At 38.2% G+C, this 22374-nt stretch overlaps 1 long non-coding RNA gene across 1 annotated transcript in view; it reads right to left on the bottom strand.

Annotated features, from left to right (window-relative positions):
* Window positions 1-22374, bottom strand: part of LOC309631803 — a 129579-nt gene that overhangs the window by 18203 nt on the left and 89002 nt on the right. Inside the window, exon 2 of the long non-coding RNA XR_014246562.1 lies at window positions 18595-18687. This is a non-coding gene — a long non-coding RNA (uncharacterized lncRNA). The remainder of the gene's footprint in view (window positions 1-18594; window positions 18688-22374) is intronic.

The raw sequence follows: 22374 nt of genomic DNA, 5'->3' as shown, positions 1-22374 counted from the left end.
TAGGAGGTTAGACTTTCATATTTAGAAAGGTCATTCCTTTTTTTTTTAACAGCAAACATTTTACAGGTATTTATTAGGTACCAGGCATGGCTTTAGATTCTGAAATACAAATCTAGATTCTGAAATAAAAGTCATGGTTTTCCTCTTTTGAGAAGCTTCCCTTTTAGTGAGGGAAACGGGCATGTTAAAAAAAAAAAAAAGACGCTAAGATGTGGAAAGTGCTAACAGATAATGAAAGCAGGGTAGGAGCTCTGAAGACAGCATCTGGAAGAGGTGACATGGAGCTGGACCCTTACTGGAAAAAAAGGAGTTTGTGAGAGGATGGAGGAGATGGGAGGCACTTCAGGTAGAAGAAACAGCATGTGTAAGTGTTCATGAAAAGACCTGGTGTCTTGGAGAATACTGGCCTGAACTCAGGGTTCATGGGGTGAGTACAAATGAGTCACCGTATAAAAAGTGCAAGATGATGAGTAAAAAGTCACAGCACCCTTCTGAATTCTTCCAGACATTTGCTATGCATATTCAAATTATCTAGCTATCTATCTACCTATCTATCAATGTATCATGTCATCTATCAATCTATCTACTCATCCACCTATCCATCTTTCTCAAGTGGTATCACACTATATATAACTATTCTGTAACCTACCTTTCCTCAATACATCTTGAATACAATACAAATCAGCAGATAGAGATCTCCTTCATTATTTTTAGCACCACGTCCCTGATATAGATGTATCTAAATCTACTTAACCATTTCTCTGTCGATGACTATTTAGGATGTTTGCAGTTATTTGCTGTTGCAAACAATGCTGCCTTGAACATCCCTATGCATCTATTTGTACAGTTTTAAGGGAATATATCTGCAGGATAAACTGATGGTCATAGAGCGTGGCAAAGATTTGGCTGCTATTGACAAATGGCTCTCAAAGAAAAGGCACTCCCTTCTAACTTATGTGAGAGTGCTTATTTCCCCCACTCCTCACCGACACCCACCCCACCCTTTCCTTGTTGATCATAGTAGGACTTATTAATTTTTATTAAATTTCTTATACAAGTAATTATGGTCTTTGAGAAACAACTTAGAAAATGGAAAGAAGAAACTAGAACAAAAATATCACCCTAAATTCCACTGCACAGAGTTGTCTATCATTAGTATTTGATCTGTAACCTTTATACTTTTCACTGTGTAAGGATCAACTTGTGTCCTGGTTGGCCATAGCCGAGACATAGATGCAGCCTGGATCAAGGAGAGTCCCCTCCACTCCTAATTTCTGGTATCTATTTAGCTCTACTGATCCAAGGGGGCTGGGGAAACTGCTAGGGAAAGTATTCAGAGAGTTTTTGCAAGTGACATTCAGATATATCCCATATGGTAGACCCTGGATGTCTAAAACAAGCCAAATCAAAATGAGGAAAAGTTTCCCTGAGAGAGAGCCACCTGATGGAAGAAAGAGTCTGGCATAAATATCCAGACTCCACAGTAGGTTCTAAGCATTTGAAGACAGCCACTTGGGCTGGGAACATAACGATAGCTGTTACTTGAAACTTTTCTGACCCAAGCGCTCTGTGGTGGGAGTGCTTCCCAGGACAAAATGGCTATGTGAACAAACAAACAAAGCAGTCTTACTAAATTCTGTGACATCTTCGGACCACCCTGCTGTGAGGATAACCCTCCCACTCCCACCAAAGCATCACACGGAGGGGAGAAATTTTCTCTCTCATTTCACAATAGACTGTCCAGCAATAGAGCTATTATAAGGTCGAATGCATCAGAGGTTAGTGTGATCAACAGGGATGGGTGCCCCAAAGCAGGTGGTGACATTACAGATCTTTGGCACAGTTACCATTACCCTCAACATGGCAGAGGCCAGTAATGGTGGCACACTCTGCTGATAACTTGACCCATTTATGAGCCATCAAGCCCTACTTAATGGACTCAAAAATAGTAGGGTGTTAGAAGGAGAGGACGCTTTGCTTCTCAGAATCTAAAACTGCATGAATGTATGGGTATTTGGTGCGAGTGAAAACCCTGTAATAGTTTCTCATTGCCATAGAATAAAGTCCCAATTCCTTGATGGTTTTCAAGGATTTTTATGATCAGGAGCCTATATTTTCAAGTGTTTGCTTGCAGTTCTCTGAGTGAGTCTCTTGGCCTTTGTGTAAACAGATTTCTTCCTGGAGCATAAGTTACTACATGTTACCTGCCTAATTCCTCTCATCCGTTGTGACTCAGTTCATATATTTTCTGCTACGGAAAGACTTTTCTGACCACCAAAGGCTAGGTTAATTGTTTTTCTTCTATAGTTTTGTGGCACCTTGTTCATATTCCCATTATGTAACACTTACATTTTACTCCACAATACAAGCATTATTGCCTATCTCCATCACAATGTCAGAGGATTCTTGAAGGCAGGGTCCATACCTTATTTGTTGCTGTATGTCCACTGCCTACTACAGTGCCCAACACATAGTACACACTCAATGTATTTGTTGAATAGATAAATTAATGAATTGGCAACTCTATTAAACAAGATCATGAGATTAATTGTGGACCTCTTAAATTTCAATATCTGTAGCTATCTGAGAAGAGCTACATCCAGTTGTGAATATTGGAAGAGGCTGAGGGGAACTGATTGAAGATACAAATTTGGAGTCATTAAATTTCCCTATTTTTCTTTTTCCACTCTACTATTTGTCATTTTTTTCTTAAAATTTAGTAACATTAATTTTCCTAACTTTAAAGATAGAAAAACTTAGAAATGCAGAAAAGTATATACAGAACAAATTAATAATAATATCATTCTTCCTCTCCCCAGCAGAAGTTAATCACTGTTAACATGTGTATAATATTTCCTTTTGATTTTACTCTCTCTCTGTATTTAACACAATTGGATCATGTGCTTATATAGGTCTTTTTTTCATTCAGCTTTATATCATAAACAATTTTCTTTGCTTCTAAATATTCTTTAAATACCTGACTTTTAATACCCTTAAAATATTCTACTGCATGGATGCATGGTGATTATTTTAATCACCCCAATAATTGAGTATTTAGGTTGTATCACTCTTTCACCATAAAGTATGATATTTATCTCTAGGTTTTTCTATAGACGCCCTTTATCAGGTTGAAGAAGTTCTCTTTTACTCCTAATTTGCTGAGAGCTTTTTTTTTTAAATCAGAAGTGGGTACTGGATTTTGTCCATATGTTTGTTCCATATCTTTTGAGATGATCAAAGTGTTTTATTTCAATTTTTTTTTATGGTGAATTGCATTAAAAAATTAAAAAATGTTAAACCAACCTTGCATACCTGGGATAAATCCCATTTGGTCATGATATATTATCCTTCCTAAAAAAACTTATTGGATTCAATTTGATAAACTTTTGCATCTGTGTTCATGAGGGATATTAGTCTATAGTTTTCTTTTCTTGTAATGCGTTTGGTTTTAGTATTAATGTAATGTTTTCTGGAAGAGTCTGTGTAGAATTGGTGTTATTTCTTCCTTAAATGTTTGGTAGATTTAACCAGAGAAGTCATCTGAGCCTAGAGTTTTCTTTGTGTGAATGTTTTCAAACTATAATTGTAATTTCTTTAATAGATATAGAGGAATTCAGGTTATCTATTTCTTCCTGGTAAGCTTTAATAGCTTGTGTCTATCAAGGAATTTGTCTATTTAATCTAAGTTGTTGAATTTACTAGCATAAAATTGTTCATAATATTCTCCTATTATTCTTTTGGTATTTTTAGAATCTGTAGTAAATACCACCTTCCTCATTCTGGATATTAGTCATTTGCAACTTTTTTTTCTCTGATCAGTCTGGCTAGAGGTTAATCAATTTTATTCATCTCAAAGAACTAGTTTTTGGTTTTATGGATTTTTCTCTATTGTTTTTCCAATTTCTATTTAATTAATCACTGCTCTAATCTTTACTATTTCCTTTCTTCCACCTACTTTGGATTTAATTTGCTTTTTTTCTTATTGCTTAAGGTTGAAGCTGAGGTCACTGATTAGAGACATTTTTTTCTTTTTTAATATAGCTTAAAATTTTCCCCTAAACACTACTACAAATGCTATATATTCCCTCCTATGCACTGCTTTAGTGAAATCCTAAAAATTCTGGTATGTTGTATTTTCATTTTCATCTCATGAAAAATACTTCCAAAGTTTCCATTTTATTTCTTCTTTGACCCACGGGTCGTTTAGAAGTGTGTTATTTAGTTTCCATATATTTGGAGATTTTCTGAGGATGTATTTTTGTTTTCTACTTTAGTTCCACTGTGATCAGAGTATGACTTAAAACTTTTTGAACACTTTTGAATTTATTGAGATTTGTTTTATGACCTAGAAAATGATCTAATTTGGTAAATATTACACATGTACTTGAGAAGAATGTGTATTTGCTCTCTATATTGTTCTTCATTATAAAACATTAATGGAATATTCTAGAAATGTCAATTAGGTCAAGTTGGTAATGGTGTTGTTCAAATTTTCCATATTCTTACTGATTTTAACTTATCACAGTCTACCTTCCAGTGATATTATATACTACTTCACATATAGCATAAGAAACAATATTATAGTTCCACTGCTCCCCTTCCAACTTGTGTGCTATTATTGCCATATATTTTACTTGTATAAATGGTATAAGCCCATACTCCATTATTATCATTCTTGTTTAAACAGTCTATATCTTTTAAAAAGATTTAAGTAATAACAAAAAAACCTTTTACATTTACCCACCTAGTTCCCATTTGAGATCTCCTCATTCTGTTGTATTTCAATCTAGTATCATTTTCTTTCTGCCCGAGGACTTTCTTAACATTTCTTGTAGTGTAGGTCTCCTGCTAATTAATTCTTTTAGCCTTTCTATTGTTTCATATCTTAAACAATCTTTAAATTGCCTTAGTTTTTTTTCTTAAATTTAACTTAATTTTTTTATACAGCAGGTTTGTATTAAGTTATCTATTTTATACATATTAGTGTACATATGTTAATCCCAATCTCCCAATTCATCCCACCACCACCACCCCCTGCCCCTGCTTTCCCCCCGTGGTGTCCATATGTTTGTTCTCTACATCTGTGTCTCTATTTCTGCCTTGCAAACCGGTTCATCTGTACCATTTTTCTAGATTTCACATATGTGCGTTAATATACGATATTTGTTTTTCTCTTTCTGACTTACTTCACTCCGTATGACAGTCTCTAGGTCCATCCACGTCTCTACAAATGATCTAATTTCATTCCCTTTTATGGCTGAGTAATATTCCATTGTATATATGTACCACATCTTCTTTATCCATTCGTATGTTGATGGGCATTTAGGTGGCTTCCATGACCTGGCTATTGTAAATAGTGCTGCAATGAACATTGGGATGCATGTGTCTTTTTGAATTATGGTTTTCTCTGGGTATATGCCCAGTAGTGGGATTGCTGGGTCATATGGTAATTCTACTTTTAGTTTTTTAAGGAACCTCCATACTGTTCTCCATAGTGGCTGTATCAATTTACATTCCCACCAACAGTGCAAGAGGGTTCCCTTTTCTCCACACCTTCTCCAGCATTTGTTGTTTCTGCACTTTCTGATGATGCCCATTCTAACTAGTGTGAGGTGATACCTCATTGTGGCTTTGATTTGCATTTCTCTAATAATTAGTGATGTTGAGCAGTTATTCATGTGCCTCTTGGCCATCTGTATGTCTGTCTTCTTTGGAGAGATGTCTATTTAGGTCTTCTGCCCATTTTTTGACTGAGTTGTTTGTTTTTTTAATATTGAGCTGCATGAGCTGTTTATATAATTTGGAGATTACTCCTTTGTCCATTGATTCATTCGCAAATATTTTCTCCCATTCTGAGGGTGGTCTATTTGTCTTGTTTATAGTTTCCTTTGCTGTGCAAAAGCTTTTAAGTTTCATTAGGTCCCATCTGTTTATTTGTGTTTTTATTTCTATTACTCTAGGAGGTGGGTCAAAAAAGCTCTTGCTGTGATTTATGTCAAAGAGCAATGTTTTGCTCTAAGAGTTTTATAGTGTCTGGTCTTACATTTAGGTCTTTAATCCATTTTGAGTTTATTTTTGTGTATGGTGTTAGGAAGTGTTCTAATTTCATTCTTTTATATGTAGCTGTCCAGTTTTCCCAGCACCACTTACTGAAGAGACTGTCTTTTCTCCATTGTATATCCTTGCCTCCTTTGTCATAGATTAGTTGACCATAGGCGCGTGGGTTTCTCTCTGGGCTTTCTATCCTGTTCCATTGATCTATATTTCTGTTTTTGTGCCAGTACCATATTGTCTTGATTACTGTAGCTTTGTAGTATAGCCTGAAGTCAGGGAGTCTGATTCCTCCAGCTCTGTTTCTTTCCCTCAAGATTGCTTTCACTATTCGAGGTCTTTTGTGTCTCCATACAAATTTTAAGATTTTTATGTTCTAGTTCTGTAAAAAATGCCATTGCTAATTTGATAGGGATTGCATTGAATCTGTAGATTGCTTTGGGTAGTGTAGTCATTTTCACAATATTGATTCATCCAATCCAAGAACATGGTATATCTCTCCATCTCTTTGTGTCATCTTTGATTTCTTTCATCAGTATCTTCTTGTTTTCTGAGTACAGGTCTTTTACCTCCTTAGATAGGTTTATTCCTAGGTATTTTATTGTTTTTGTTGCAATGGTGAATGGGATTGTTTCCTTAATTTCACTTTCTGATCTTTCATTGTTAGTGTATAGGAATGCAAGTGATTTGTGTGCACTAATTTTGTATCCTGCAACTTTACCAGATTCATCAATTAGCTCTAGTAGTTTTCTGGTGGCATCTTTAGGATTCTCTATGTATACTATCATGTCATCTGCAAATAACGACAGTTTTACTTCTTATTTTCCAATTTGTATTCCTTTTATTTCTTTTTCTTCTCTGATTGCCATGGCTAGGACTTCCAGAACTACTGCTATGTTGAATAATAGCAGTGAGAGTGGACATCCTTGTGTTGTTCCTCATCTTAGAGGAAATGCTTTCAGTTTTTCACCATTGACAATGATATTTGCTGTGAGTTTGTCGTATATGGCCTTTATTATGTTCAGGTAGGTTCCCTCTATGCCCATTTTCTGGAGAGTTTTGATCATAAATCGGTGTTGAATTTTGTCAAAAGCTTTTTCTGCATCTATTGAGATGATCATATCGTTTTTATTTTTCAGTCTGTTAATATGGTGTATCACATTGATTGATTTGCGTATATTGAAGAATCCTTGCATCCCTGGGATAAATCCCACTTGGTCATGGTGTATGATCGTTTTAACGTGTTGTTGGATTCTGTTTGCTAGTATTTTGTTGAGGATTTTTGCATCTATATTCATCAATGATATTGGTCTGTAATTTTCTTTTTTTGTAGTATCTTTGTCTGGTTTTGGTATCAGGGTGATGGTGGCCTCATAGAATGAGTTTGGGAGTGTTCCTTCCTCTGCAATTTTTTGGAAGAGTTTGAGAAGGATGGGTGTTAGCTCTTCTCTAAATGTTTGATAGAATTCACCTGTGAAGCCGTCTGGTCCTGGTCCTGGACTTTTGTTTGTTGGAAGATTTTTAATCATAGTTTCAATTTCATTGCTTGTGATTGGTCTGTTCATATTTTCTATTTCTTCCTGGTTCAGGCTTGGAAGGTTATACCTTTCTAAGAATTTTTCCATTTCTTCCAGGTTGTCCATTTTATTGGCATAGAGTTGCTTGTGGTAGTCTCCTAGGATGCTTTGTATTTCTGCGGTGTCTGTTGTAACTTCTTTTTCATTTCTAATTTTATTGATTTGAGTCCTCTTCCTTTTTTCCTTGATGAGTCTGGCTAATGGTTTATCAATTTTGTTTATCTTCTCAAAGAACCAGCTTTTAGTTTTATTGATCTTTGCTATTGTTTTCTTTGTTTCTATTTCATTTATTTCTGCTCTGATCTTTATTATTTCTTTCCTTCTGCTAACTTTGGGTTTTGTTTGTTCTTCTTTCTCTAGTTCCTTTAGGTGTAAGGTTAGATTGTTTATTTGAGATTTTTCTTGTTTCTTGAGGTAGGCTTGTACAGCTATAAACTTCTCTCTTAGAGCTGCTTTTGCTGCATCCCATAGGTTTTGGATCATCGTGTTTTCATTGTCATTTGTCTCTAGGCATATTTTGATTTCCTCTTTGATTTCTTCAGTGATCTCTTGGTTATTTAGTAACGTATTGTTGAGCCTCCATGTGTTGGTGTTTTTCATGTTTTTTCCCCTGTAATTCATTTCTAATCTCATAGCATTGTGGTTAGAAAAGATGCTTGATATGATTTCAATATTCTTAAATTTACTGAGGCTTGATTTGTGACCCAAGATGTGATCTATCCTGAAGAATGTTCTGTGCACACTTGAGAAGAAAGTGTAATCTGCTGTTTTGGGATGGAATGTCCTATAAATATCAATTAAATCTATCTGGTCTATTGTGTCATTTAAAGCTTCTGTTTCCTTATTTATTTTCATTTTGGATGATCTGTCGATTGGTGTAAGTGAGGTGTTAAAGTCCCCCACTATTATTGTGTTACTGTCGATTTCCTCTTTTATAGCTGTTAGCAGTTGCCTTATGTATTGAGGTGCTCCTATGGTGGGTGCATATATATTTATAATTGTTATATCTTCTTCTTGGATTGATCCCCTGATCATTATGTAGTGTCCTTCCTTGTCTCTTGTAACAGTCGTTATTTTAACATCTATTTTATCTGATATGAGTATTGCTACTCCAGCTTTCTTTTGATTTCCAGTTGCATGGAATATCTTTTTCCATCCCCTCACTTTCAGTCTGTATGTGTCCCTAGGTCTAAAGTGGGTCTCTTGTAGACAGCATATAGATTGGTCTTGTTTTTGTATCCATTCAGCAAGCCTGTTTCTTTTGGTTGGAGCATTTAATCCATTCACGTTTAAGGTAATTATCGATATGTATGTTCCTATGACAATTTTCTTAATTGTTTTGGGTTTGTTTTTGTAGGTCCTTTTCTTCTCTTGTGTTTCCCACTTAGAGAAGTTCCTTTAGCATTTGTTGTAGAGCTGGTTTGGTGGTGCTGAATTCTCTGAGCTTTTGCTTGTCTGTAAAGCTTTTGATTTCTCCATCGAATCTGAATGAGATCTTTGCCAGGTAGAGTAATCTTGGTTGTAGGTTCTTCCCTTTCATCACTTTAAGTATATCATGCCACTCCCTTCTGGCTTGCAGAGTTTCTGCTGAGAAATCAGCTGTTAACCTTATGGGAGTTCCCTTGTATGTTATTTGTCGTTTTTCCCTTCCTGCTTTCAATAATTTTTCTTTGTCTTTAATTTTTGCCAGTTTGATTACTATGTGTCTTGGCGTGTTTCTCCTTGGGTTTATCCTGTATGGAACTCTCTGCGCTTCCTGGACTTGGGTGGCTATTTCCTTTCCCATGTTAGGGAAGTTTTCGAATATAATCTCTTCAAATATTTGCTCTGGTCCTTTCTCTCTCTCTTCTCCTTCTGGGACCCCTATAATGCGAATGTTGTTGCGTTTAATGTTGTCCCAGAGGTCTCTTAGGCTGTCTTCATTACTTTTCATTCTTTTTTCTTTATTCTGTTCTGCAGCAGTGAATTCCACCATTCTGTCTTCCAAGTCACTTATCCGTTCTTCTGCCTCAGTTACTCTGCTATTGATTCCTTCTAGTGTAGTTTTCATTTCAGTTATTGTATTGTTCATCTCTGTTTGTTTGTTCTTTAATTCTTCTAGGTCTTTATTAAACGTTTCTTGCATCTTCTTGATCTTTGCCTCCATTCTTTTTCCGAGGTCCTGGATCATCTTCACTATCATTATTCTGAATTCTTTTTCTGGAAGGTTGCCTATCTCCACTTCATTTAGTTGTTTTTCTGGGGTTTTATCTTGTTCCTTCATCTGGTACATAGCCCTCTGCCTTTTCATTTTGTCTGTCTTTCCATGAATGTGTTTTTTGTTCCACAGGCTGCAGGATTGTAGCTCTTCTTGCTTCTGCTGTCTGCCCTCTGATGCATGAGGCTATCTACCAGGCTTATGCAAGTTTCCTGATGGGAGGGACTGGTGGTGGGTAGAGCTGACTGTTGCTCTGGTGGGCAGAGCTCAGTAAAACTTAAATCTGCTTGACTGTTGATGGGTGGGGCTGCGTTCCCTCTCTGTTGGTTGTTTGGCCTGAGGCAACCCAGCACTGGATCCTACCTGGGCTCTTTGGTGGGGCTAATGGTGGACTCTGGGAGGGCTCATGCCAAGGAGTACTTCCCAGAACTTCCGCTGCCAGTGTCCTTGTCCCCACAGTGAGCCACAGCCACCCCCTGCCTCCACAGGAGACCCTCCAACACTAGCAGGTAGGTCTGGTTCGGTCTCCTATGGGGTCACTGCTCCTTCCTCCTGGGTCCCGATGTGCACACTACTTTGCGTGTGACTTCCAAGAGTTGAGTCTCTGTTTCCCCCAGTCCTGTTGAAGTCCTGCAAGCAAATCCCACTAGCCTTCAAAATCTGATTCTCTGGGAATTCTTCCTCCTGTTGCCAGACCCCCAGGTTGGAAACCCTGATGTGGGGCTCAGAACCTTCACTCCAGTGGGTGGACTTCTGTAGTATAAGTGTGCTCCAGTTTGTGAATCACCCACTCAGTGGTTATGGGATTTGATTTTATTGTGATTGCGCCCTCCTACCATCTCATTGTGGCTTCTCCTTTGTCTTTGGATGTGGGGTATCTTTTTAGTGAGTTCCAGTGTCTTCCTGTCGATGATTGTTCAGCAGTTAGTTGTGATTCCAGTGCTCTTATAAGAGGGAGTGTGCGCACATCCTTCTACTCTGCCATCTTGAACCAATCTTGCCTTTGTTTTTGAAAGATACTTTTTCCTAGGTATAGAATTCTAGGTAAATAGTGTTTTTCTTTCAGTATTTTGAAGATGTTGTTCTACTGTCTTCTCACTTTTTCCCAGTGATGTGTCTACTGTCATACTAATGTTTCTTCTTCTGCATGTAAGATATTGTTTTCCTCTGACTGACTTTAAGATTATTTTCTTCATCACTGGTTTGGAACAAATTTATTATGATATAGCTTGTTGTAGTTTTCTTTATATTTTTAGTGCTTGGGGTTAATTGGTATTCTTAGATCTGTGGGTGTTTCTGAGGGTTTCCATCAAATTTCAAAAAACTTTGGCTATTGTTCCAGCAATTTTTTTTTTGCCTTACCCCCTCCTTAGGGAACCCCAATTTCATGTATATTTGGCTGCCTCAAGTTGTCCCATGGTTCTCTGATGCTCTGTTTATTTTTCTGATTCTCTGTTCTCTCATTATATCTGGGAAAGTTTCTATTGCTGTGTCTTCAAATTCACTAGTATTTTTCTTCTGCAATGTTTAACTTGCTGTTCATCTCATCCAGTGTATTTTTATTCCCACACATTGTAGTTTTCATCTCTCAAGTTTGATATAGATCTTTCTTATGTCTTCTATGTCACTATTTTACTTTTACTTATATGGAATTGTATGGAATATAGTTATAATTGATTATTTTATTGTCTTTAGTTGCAAATTCTACCATCTATCTTAGATTAATCACCTGCGTGATTAATTTATCCCATTATGTTATATATATATTTTGCATGTCTGTTTAATTTTTTGATTGAATTCCAGACATTATGAATCTTACCTTGCTGACTAGTAAATATTTTTGTATTCACATAATCGTCTTGGGGTTTGTTCTGGGAAATAGTTTGATCCTTTTGGGTCTTGCTCCTAAGATTTGTTAGGTGGGACCAGACCAGTGTTCATTCAAGGACTGAATCCCTAATAGTGAGGCAGAACCCTCCTGAATACTTCACCATGTCCTGTGAATCATGAGGTTTTTCCAGTCTGGCTGGTGGGACAGGTCCTGTGTGAGCCCCAGGCACTGTCTACTTCAGTCCTTCCAGGGGGTTCTTTCTCTGGCCTCTGGTGGTTTCTTCACATGCACGTGCTGATCGGTCCTCAGCTAAAGACTTCATGGAGACCCTATTTCTACAGATTTCTGGGGTTCTCTCTCTGTGCAGCTTTCCCCATCTCATGACTCTATCCTGCAAATTCTAAATGCCTTAGTCTTCCCGAACTCTCTGCTCCATCTTTCAACTCAGGGAGGCCATGGCCTGGAAACTCTGTCAAGGCAGAAGGTGGGGCAATCATGTGACTCACCTCATTTTTCTTCATCTCTCAGGAATCACTCTCCTCACTGACTGATGTCTACTGTCTTGCAAATCATTATTTCCTATAGTTTGTCCATTTTTCAGTTGCTTCAGGTGTGAGGATAAATCTGGTCATTGTTACTCCATCTTGGTTGGAAGCAGAAATCAAGCCTGCAGTGCAGCTTACATTTTTACCTTTTTCAGTTCCTAGTCAGGTGAAAACATTTTCACCCCCATTTTTGCTAGTAACTTTAGTTTCTCCTCTTATGAATTGTCTATTATTGTTACTCTTTTTTTTTTTTATTGGAAGTTTAATATTTTTTCTCATGAATTTGTTAGAGCACTTTCTGTATTTTTTCTTGGCCCATGTTGTTCAGTCCAGGCAATGAGAATGATTTGCCATTAGAAACTTGTTTTGCTGTGAAAGTCTCACATGAAGGCCTATATAACTCAGTGTTTGGCTCTTACCATTCTTGGCCTTCACACACTTGAAAAGTAAAATATACTGTCATCGGTAAGAGCATCTCACTATAGCAATAGTAATTCTCGAGAAAATACCATCCCCATCCACCTGCCCCTACTCAGAAGGGGTACCAGTTTCTCTGCAGGGGCTCAGGGAAACTGGTAGCTTGAAAAAGTCCCTCAGGTGATTTTGATAAGCCTGATTAAGGTGGTTGCCTCCTCTCCATTGAGACACACTGATATAAACACTAATTATTCGAGTTGTGATTCCGTATTAGAGATCCTGGAAGGTACCAATGGAGGAGCCCAAGCTATTTTTTCAGTATTTTAAAGAACCTAATGAATTTTCAGTATTTTAAAATGTCTAAAGGCATTTATAGATGAAAAGGCTGGCAGATAAGCCTGAAAGTCAGTTCTTTACTTTTACTGGAGTTCTGTCAACTGACTATGGTAACACTGCCTCCCTCCTGCTAATCAGAGACACAGGAGGATAGGTATACATGTATTATATTACTGATAAGTAGAAAATAGAAAATGAATTAATTTTATTTAACAAGGGAAGTTTGCTTGATATTGTTTAATAGATATTATCTTTCCAAATGTGCAATCCCTGAAGGAAAACAATAAATAAATGTGTTCTTGTTGGTGAGAAAGCTGAAAACTACTGTAAGGACCACATCCTTGGATTTCTTAAGCACAGGATTGCATTGGGAGTTCACATTCTCTAAGAAAACAACTCTTGAGAAGCAAACAGAATTAGACAGGGAGAGAATCAAGGACAGCCCTTTTCTTATATATGCTGGGGAACAATTGTTTTCTGTTATTACTTGGACTGTCTTTCTCTTACTTTCAAAGTCATGTCACACACAACCTGGATTTCATTACTTTCTCAGACACTGAGCTCCAAATCTTCTTTCTGGAAAAAATATCCACAGCATTGTGCTGCTGTGCTTTTCAGAAGCATCTCACAAGTGGACTGAATCTTACATTTCTACAATATCTAAGTTGCATAAGGTGGTCAGACTCTTGATTCTGGGAAACACATGTTTTGTGTTAAATTTTTGTGTGTGTGGTAAAAAGACACATAATGTAAATTTACATTTATGTAAATTTTAAAGTAAACAACTCAGTGGCATTAAGTACATTTACAATGTTGTGCAACCATCACCATTATCTAGTTCCGGAACTTTTTCATCACCTCAAATGGAAACCTTGTGTGTTACATTTTTGAAGTTAAAAGATGCACAACTGGTTACGATAGAGAAGTTTTCAAAGAATCTCTGTAATCCTTCCCCTCTAAGAGAAAGGAAATAATTTTTTTGCAATTTTCAACTGCAATGTTCAGAAGCAGTGCACCCCAAATCATAGCTTGTCTTTACCAGAAACTGAAATCAATCAGATGAAGTAATTCTAGTGGAAATAACTGGTTAAAATTTATATTAGAATACTAATATAAACGCTAAGTTGAATACAGCTCAGTAATATTTCACACACACTCATGTTCTGTTTTCCTTTCTATAGAGAGAAAGTCATTTTGAATACTTGTATAGTCTCTTCAAAAGCAAACAGCTGAGTAATGCTATTTGAAGCCCTGACTGTACAAGCAATTGACTCATGTTTTCTCTCTCTCAGGGAACGGAGGTACACACTAGACCAATCTGGAAACCTGAGCGGCAGCCTCCACTCATCCAACCTCATTCATTTGACACGTATATTTATTGGGTGTTCTACTAGGGACCAGGCACAACTCAATGCACATGCAATGCAATGGAGGACCAGACACACGAGGGCCTGCCCTTTCGCCCAACTCTTTCCCCTTGTTTTCAGTTAATTTCCAAGTCCAGTCACTCGGAGCGCTTAAGACTCAAATCCATCCTTTCTTTCTACCTCCTTAGTTCACACACCCCTCCTAACTGTCTCTTGCCATCATTCATTTATTCAGTATACAATGATTGAGTGATACACTAAGCCAGAATGATGCTAGGGGATTGGGGTACCATGACTAATAAGAGAGGTGGGAAGGAGAAGTTCAATCTGGTGGGAAAGACTGGCGTTGAATAAACATGTTCAGTAAAGTGTAATGAGAGGAGAGGTACAGGGTGTAGTGGGGCTGTCCAGTGTGTAGTGGTGGGGGGGGGTGTTTAATTTAGTCAAGGAGGTAAAGCAACACATCCTTGAGAAAGTGAAGGTTAGGCTGAAATCTGAATGAAAGGCATAAGTTAGCCAGAAATGGATGAGTCCTACCTAGGCAGAGAAAACAACCCCTTTGGAGTTCTAGAACAAGTGAAAACAAGAGCTTGATCCCTCAGAAGAAGTGGAAGAAAACCCACTGTTACTGGAATTGAAATACCCAAGGAAATATTGGGTATTGGGTATTGAAAGTAGTTGGGAAAAATGGACCTGATTGAGCGAGGACTTGTGAACCCTATTAAGGATTCTGGCTTTTTTGTAAGAGCAATGGGATGCCAAACAATTGCTTCAGCAGGGAGTGACCTCAGGTCTATGCTCTGAACTGTGGCCAAAGTGATCTTTCCAAAACACTAACTTTCCTAGTGGTGCCCTGCTTGTAACTGTTCAGTGATTCCTCATTGCTTCTGGATAAACTATAGGGTCCTTGAAATTTTAGGCTTTTCCAGCTTACCTCACTAGATGTCTTTTTACTTTCCACAATTTACCTTAAGCTTCAACCTTATTGAATTGGCTTGTGTGGTTCCCCACGGCAATGTATTTTATGTTCACTGAACGTCTCCTATGTACTCTCGTGCCAGGTTCTCTCTTTCCTGGAGCACCTTTGCACCCATCTCTGTGCTGAGGACTTGGCTTATTCATAACCTCCCTCTTCTGATTCTTCAAGACTGGGCAGGGGCCCTGTTTGTGTTCCCACAGTGCCCTGTCCTTACTCTACCGTAGCACCTTGTCTATTTTTTCGTCTGTATTTTCCAGTACAGCGTTAGCTCCTTAAGGTCAAGGATTTGTCCACATCTGAGTCACCAGCACAGAGCACAAGACTTGAACGTAATGTGAAATCAATATGTAATGAACAAGTGAATAAATGAATGAATAACAGCACTTTCAAAGGCATGGTCTGTTAACTAAACATGGAGTCTCAGAAGACTTGAGTAAGGTTGCTTTGCAAATTTTCAAGGACCCCAAAACTCAGGACCTAAGCGAAGACATATTTAGTTTAAAACAGATCAATTCACAGGCAATTAAGCCGCAAATATGATCTGTAACTCCAACACTGTTATGCAGAGTGCTGATATCCACTGTGATTTGGAATATTCAGCATAAAAATTCTGACATCAAATGAGCAACATTTTAATGCTTGGAAAAGTTAAAAGTTTTAAATAAACATTGCCTTTATTATAAAGCAAGGAAAGATGATTTAAAATTGTGTAGTGGTTGGACATGTTCTACTGTTGACAGATTCCAGGAATCTTTCTGTTAATGTGGAATTAAAACAAGAAAGTAGAGTAATATTTAAATATTAATATTAAAAGTAAAGCTTTTTTTGTCATCTAGAAGCAACTAGGTAGGGGAGTTGGGGCAGAGAGATTATAATTAGCCTAGCCATAGTTTTTGGAACACCCACAATGCCTTAAAGTTTCTTAATGATTTGCAACCATTTTGGTGGTTATATTTCATTTCAAATGACATCTGCATCCTTTTGTGCAAAATGCTGGGATATTGAATTAGTGTCATTGAGACAGACTTTGGGTAATGTTCTGCCAATGCCCTGGCAGCTCCCCCTCCTAATTCTATGAGTTTCCATGGCAAGGGATAGGCCTGGTGCCAGGATGTAGCAGAGGGCAAAAAATGCACAATCAGGTCAAAAGCCTTGGGGTCACATTTGACTTCTTTTTTCACAACCCATATTTGATCTTTCAGGAATTCTGTAGAATCTAACTTCAAAGTATATCCAGAAGAATCTGACCACTTCTCACTACCTTTATCACGACCATCTGGGTCCAAATCATCATCATCTCTCACTTGCATTACTGAGATTGTCTCCCAACTCCCACCTGCTTCCATCCTTGCTACCCATCCCCTCGTAGTCCATTCTCAACATAGCACTCAGAACAATCCTTTTAAGACACAAGTTACACCATATTTCTCTTCTGCCCCAAACCTCCACTCACTCTCCATCTCACTCAAATTAAAAGCTAAAGACCTTAAAATGGTGTGGTAGTCAGCCTCCCAGATGACTGTCATTGATCCTCATATCCTGATTTTCATGCCCTTATAATGCCCCTCCCCCATGTAGAAAACTGTGTGTGACATGCATAAAAGGCATTGCAATTTTGCCCCATTCTCTTTGATTGCTTTCTCTGAGGGAAGCCAGCCACTGTGCAGAATCCTCCTTAAGCATCTCCATGGAGAGACCACATGGAGAGGAACCCAGCATCCCAGGTAACAGCCAGCACCAACTTGCTGACTGTGTGCTGAGCCACCTTAGAAGTGGATCCTCCAGGCCCAGCCCGTGAGGAACTCCAAGCCAGAACTGCCCAGCTGAGTCACCCCCAAATTCCTCACACACAGAAACTATGGGATGGAATAACAAGTCATTGTCATTTTAGGCCAGCAGTTTGGGGTGACTTATTATGCAGCAAAAGATAGCTAGTACAGTGTTCCCTGTGTGACCTCCTGTAACCCTTCCAGCCTCACCTCTAGCTTCTCTTTCTCTCACTCACTCACTGGGCTTCACCACCATGCTCTCCTCTTAGGATATTTCTTTGCACTTACTTCTCTCTTCCTGGACTTTCCCCCTCTCATGTCCCCATAGCTTGCTCCCTCATTTCCTGCAGGTCTCTGCTTAAATGGCCCACCACCCTTCATATTTTCTTCTCCCCTTTCCTCCACTTCATTTTTTTCATAGTACTTATCACCATCTGACATACTATATTTTTATTTGTTTATTTATGTATTTTCTGTCTTTTAGAAGGTAAACTCCACGAGGTCAAGAGCTGTTTGTATTTCATTCAGTATTCAATCTCCAGTACCCACAGTGCCTGTTACTTAGAGGCACTTGATAAATATTTGCTGGAAATATTGAATGCAGGCAAGAATAAAGGAATAGATGGGGGAAATGTTATCACTTCAGAAGGGCTGTAGAAAATTCTTGTGGGTAACAAGGATTTTTTTTGCTCTATCCCAATCCTGCCTCTATGGTGTAGATATACTGGGGCCACATGCCAGTTTCTTTCAGTTGTATATATAAGTCAAGAAATACTGGTTTATTACCGTAAGTGTAAAAAATTATTATAAAAATTGTTATGGTCAAAATGCTGCTTGTCAAAAAAAGCCAAAAACGTTCTGTGGCTAAATAACCCTTGGAAACACTATTTATATCCTCCTCTGGAGGATTCACAGTGTGCCCTGGCCTATAAAAGGTACCTCGAAGTCCGGCAACAAAGAAACTTATTTACTTTAACTCAGTATTTCCCAAATTTACTTGCCTAAAGAATGCTTTCTTCTTAATAAAGAACTAGAGTTCTAATTTATAATACAGCCAATACTCATTGAGTGATTCCCGTATGTTTGGTCCAGTACCTATCACATCCACTCAATAACCCTATAAGGTAACTATTACCCTGATGACCTCCATTTTACAGATGAGGAAACTGAGGCACAGAGATAATTGTTCAAGGTTACATAGTCAATTAAGTGGCAGGGACAGTATTCATACCCAGATGTCTGTGAATGAGAAGGTTGAGCTCCTTAACTAATGATACAACTTTGAAAGTTTAACCTTTCTATAAGCACTAACAGCAATCATTAACCATGCCCTTCACTTTCAGAAAACCAATCTCAGCATGCTTTTCTCTCTGTAACGAGGAATTTGTGCCACTCCCCTATTAAGCCTGTTCTCAAATGCTTTGATTACTGAGAAGAACTTAACTTACTGTATTTCTAAATTTATCTGTGGCTTAACAGGAGAAAGTCTCTAGCTACAGAAATTTGATAGAAATTTCTACAATACCAGAGTAGGGAAGAATATTCTCTGGGCTTTTCTTCCAATAGGGCGGTAGTTCTCCAAGTAAGGTCTCCAGCAGAGTTGCAGCTTCAGTATCACCTGGGAATGTGAAAGAAATGCAAATTCTTGACTCCACCCTAGGCCTAAGGAATCAGAAACTGAGTGGGCGGGGCCCAGCAAACAATTGTTTAACAAGCCCTCCAGGTGATTCGGATGCAGCCTCAGTTTTGAGGTGGTTCTTTTGTGCACCTGTGTGTAATTCAGCCTTGTTAATATGAGTGTCCCAAACAGGAAAGGTCAGCATTTTCTCATCATGTGTGTTTGTGCCTGAATATACTAACTGGTGAATTTAATTGGATTCCTATTAAATCTTTAAAATATATTTAGTCATACATTCATTCTACTTTCCTTAAAGTGATTTTCTCAGGTGGAAAAATAAAAAAGAATGCTTTGAAATTTCCTTGGCTTTTAAACAGAATCTATTTAAGGTAACAGATAAAGGGCCTTCTTTGGAATCCAAAAGGAGTGCATTTAATTCATGGTTCAACTTTATTATAGCTAATAAAGTAGTTCTGTTTCCCCAGTCTGGCAAGGTGATAATTGCCTTTTAATATCTGTTTTCCTGTGTTGTAAAACACTCAAAAGAATACGTATAATAAAATATACCGTGGTATGCTGGAGCGGACCCGACTGGCTAGCTAGAGCTGCTATGCACTTCTCTTTCTAACTCTGCCTTCTGGTGTCACTTTGGTAGCTTGAAATCATCAATAGTGAAGAGTATTTACACCATGGACATTGGCAGATGTTACAAAGCAGGGCTACTTTGCTTTTTTTTTTTTTTTAAATTCAGAGAGCTAACTGTTAAAACATTTACCAGCATACCACTGAAACTGTGTGAAAGAATGCTTGTTGAAGCATTCTTTGTGATAAAGGAAGATAGGAGAGATAGATGATTAACTATAAGGAACTGCTAATTTCAAAAGAATACTATGCAGCCATTGAAAAAAAGAATCAGGTATATTATCGAAGGACATTATCGTCAAGTGAGAAAATATTGCAGGATAATATATATAGTACAATGCTATCTTTTGTTAAAGTAATCGAACATATATATATGTGTGTGTGTATATACATATATATTATGATATCTATTAAGATGTTACTCTTACTAAATGAGAATTAGGAAAGTGGAACAGCAGGGGCCTCAACATTTATTTTACATACTTCTGTAATGTTAGAATTTTTCTTAAAATGTATGCAATATATGCATATATAACCTTTGTGATGGATAATTTTTATTCTGTGGGGTTTTTAAAAACCACTATTTTTGATGGAGTGATTATTGTTTGTAAATGCTCATCTTTCTTTTTCCCACTAGATGGTGAATTGCTAAAGGACAGGACTCAGTTTACTACTTCTTCCTGCTTCCCACAGCATCTGGGTACACAGAAGGAATCAAATAAATGCAAGTTGCTAATTGGGAAAATCAATAAATCTTTAACATTTGCAATAAAGTTGTTTGGTTAGCCCTGCACAGCTCATTTACAGAATAAGCAGTCTTTCCACTGCAGAGCCAGATTATATTGATATCTTGGGATGTGAGATTCAGAAAGACAGATCCAACTGGAGAAGAGATCGGTAGGACCTCATCAGAGAAGCCCCTGACAACAGCTGCAAGTCTTGGGCTTGCTATGGGGGACAAGAGGGAACTACAGTGTGTTCTTGAATAGGACATAAAGCAGCACTAGGGGACCTTGTTAGGTAATGAAATGGTAAGGAGTAGGGAGACTGGAGGCAGGGAGGTGGGTGGGGAGAAACAGCTTTCTTAGCAATACAATAATTAAAGAGAAAAAGGTACATTTTTGATAAGTTTTAAAGGGAAAAAATAGGGCTGTGGTGACTGAATAAATAGGGAGGAGAGAAGAAAAGCAAAAATTAAAGATGATTCTGAGATTTTTGGCCTGGGCATCCACACATCGTCAAGAAATGCAGTAGTTGGAAGGAGAAGCAGTTCTGGAAAATGAAACAGTAAATTACACTTGGATGCACTGAGTTGTACATGAGTTGGGGGCAGATAGGTAGGCCTTACTGGAGGTAGCTGAAATTAAAGGTCGGAGATGCACTTTTAGGAACCAACAAAGATGTGAGATTGGAAACTAACAACAGATGCATTTTCCCATGGAGGGAGTGACAAGGGAGTGGATCAGGTGGTCAGAGAGGAGAGGGTGAGGAGGAAACGGGCCTGACAAGAGAGGAGGCCAAGGAGTAGTAAGAGAGATGGAAGAAAAACACTGTCACAAAAATCAATTTGAGGGAGGGTGGGAGGGAGGGAGACGCAAGAGGGAAGAGATATGGGGACATATGTATATGTATAACTGATTCACTTTGTTATAAAGCAGAAACTAACACACCATTGTAAAGCAATTATACTCTAATAAAGATGTTTTAAAAAAAATCAAAAAAAAAAAAAAAAAAAAGAAAATCAATCTGAGGCCAAATTTCCAGGAGTGGGTGGATTGTAGTGTCAAATGCTGCAGACAGTTAAGGAAGATGAAGTACTGAAAAGACTCGATGGTTTGGGAAGAAGGAGGTCATTTTTAACTTCCTTGAGAGTTCTTTTTGTGTGGGGGGATGTTAATAGTAGGGTAGGGTGGAAGATTTAAAATAAATCAAATACTGAGGGATAAATACAGGAATGGGTAGAGAGAGTTCTGCAGCAAAAATCAGAGAAGAGAACTGATGAGAACTCGAAGGGTCCAGGAGGGTCAATCAGTACCTTGTTAGCTTTTTAGAATATTTCAAGGTGTAATGGAAAGGGCCAGTGAACAAGAATTAAAGATGGTAGATAAAGAGGGGCTCATTGCAGGAAGTGGGAAGGGGATTCAAAGAATGAGTAAGACAGCATTACAGGGAAGATGGATCTCGACTTCTGAGACTGTAGATAAGATTAGGAGGAAAGATGTGATGGGTTGAGTTGAAGACATGGATACATAAAGGGACTTAGGTCAGATGAGCTCAAATTTCTCTGTGAGGTAGAGGTTCCCCCACACTGCATGGGCAGGAAACATGGCAATTAGGGTCATGAGGAATGAAGGATGGTCTTGAATAACAGCTATGAATGGTGTGATAGGGACTCCATCAAAGATGAACCAGAAGGACTGTCAAGCACCAGCAAGGGTCACACCCAAATTGGGTAAAAAAATTCAGTCACAGATGAGAGCAGTGTGATCTTCCATGGTGTGGTAGAGAAAGTGCAGGCTTGGGAGGAGACCAACTAGGGTTTGTTATCCCTTCCTAGCAGCATGTCTCTGGTCAAGTTATATAATCTTCCTGGGACACAGTTCTCTCATTTGTGAAATAAAGATTTTAATACCATTTCCTTAAGGTTATTATAAGACTTAAATTAGAAAGCATCTCACCCAGTTTGAAGTAAGGTAACAGATAATATTAATTTTTTCCTCTGTGAACCAAGTAATAGCACCAAGGGAAGCAGGCAGTGGGTAAAATCCTGAACTGATGACTTGTGCATAGGACAGGAGACATGGTCAGGGGTCAGGGAGAAAGGGATGCCCCGTCGTGGTTAGTTACGGAGTCTAGCACTCAGAGGATGCTAATGAATGGGTGAGGGACAGACCCAGGGAGTTTTAGGTGTGGGATGAGCTATGGGAGGGTGCAGGTAGTGCAGACACGTGGACTAGAGAAACAAGGCCTCAGAGTGGTACTGCCCAGGGAGCTGACCAAGATTTAGGGCCTAGTCTTCAATCTTGAAGGCCCAGAAGTTGATTT

This window comes from Balaenoptera borealis, assembly GCF_965194805.1.
Source record: "Balaenoptera borealis genome assembly, chromosome: 7".
Lineage (NCBI taxonomy): Eukaryota > Metazoa > Chordata > Mammalia > Artiodactyla > Balaenopteridae > Balaenoptera > Balaenoptera borealis.
This window is presented reverse-complemented; position numbering and strand designations above follow the sequence as displayed.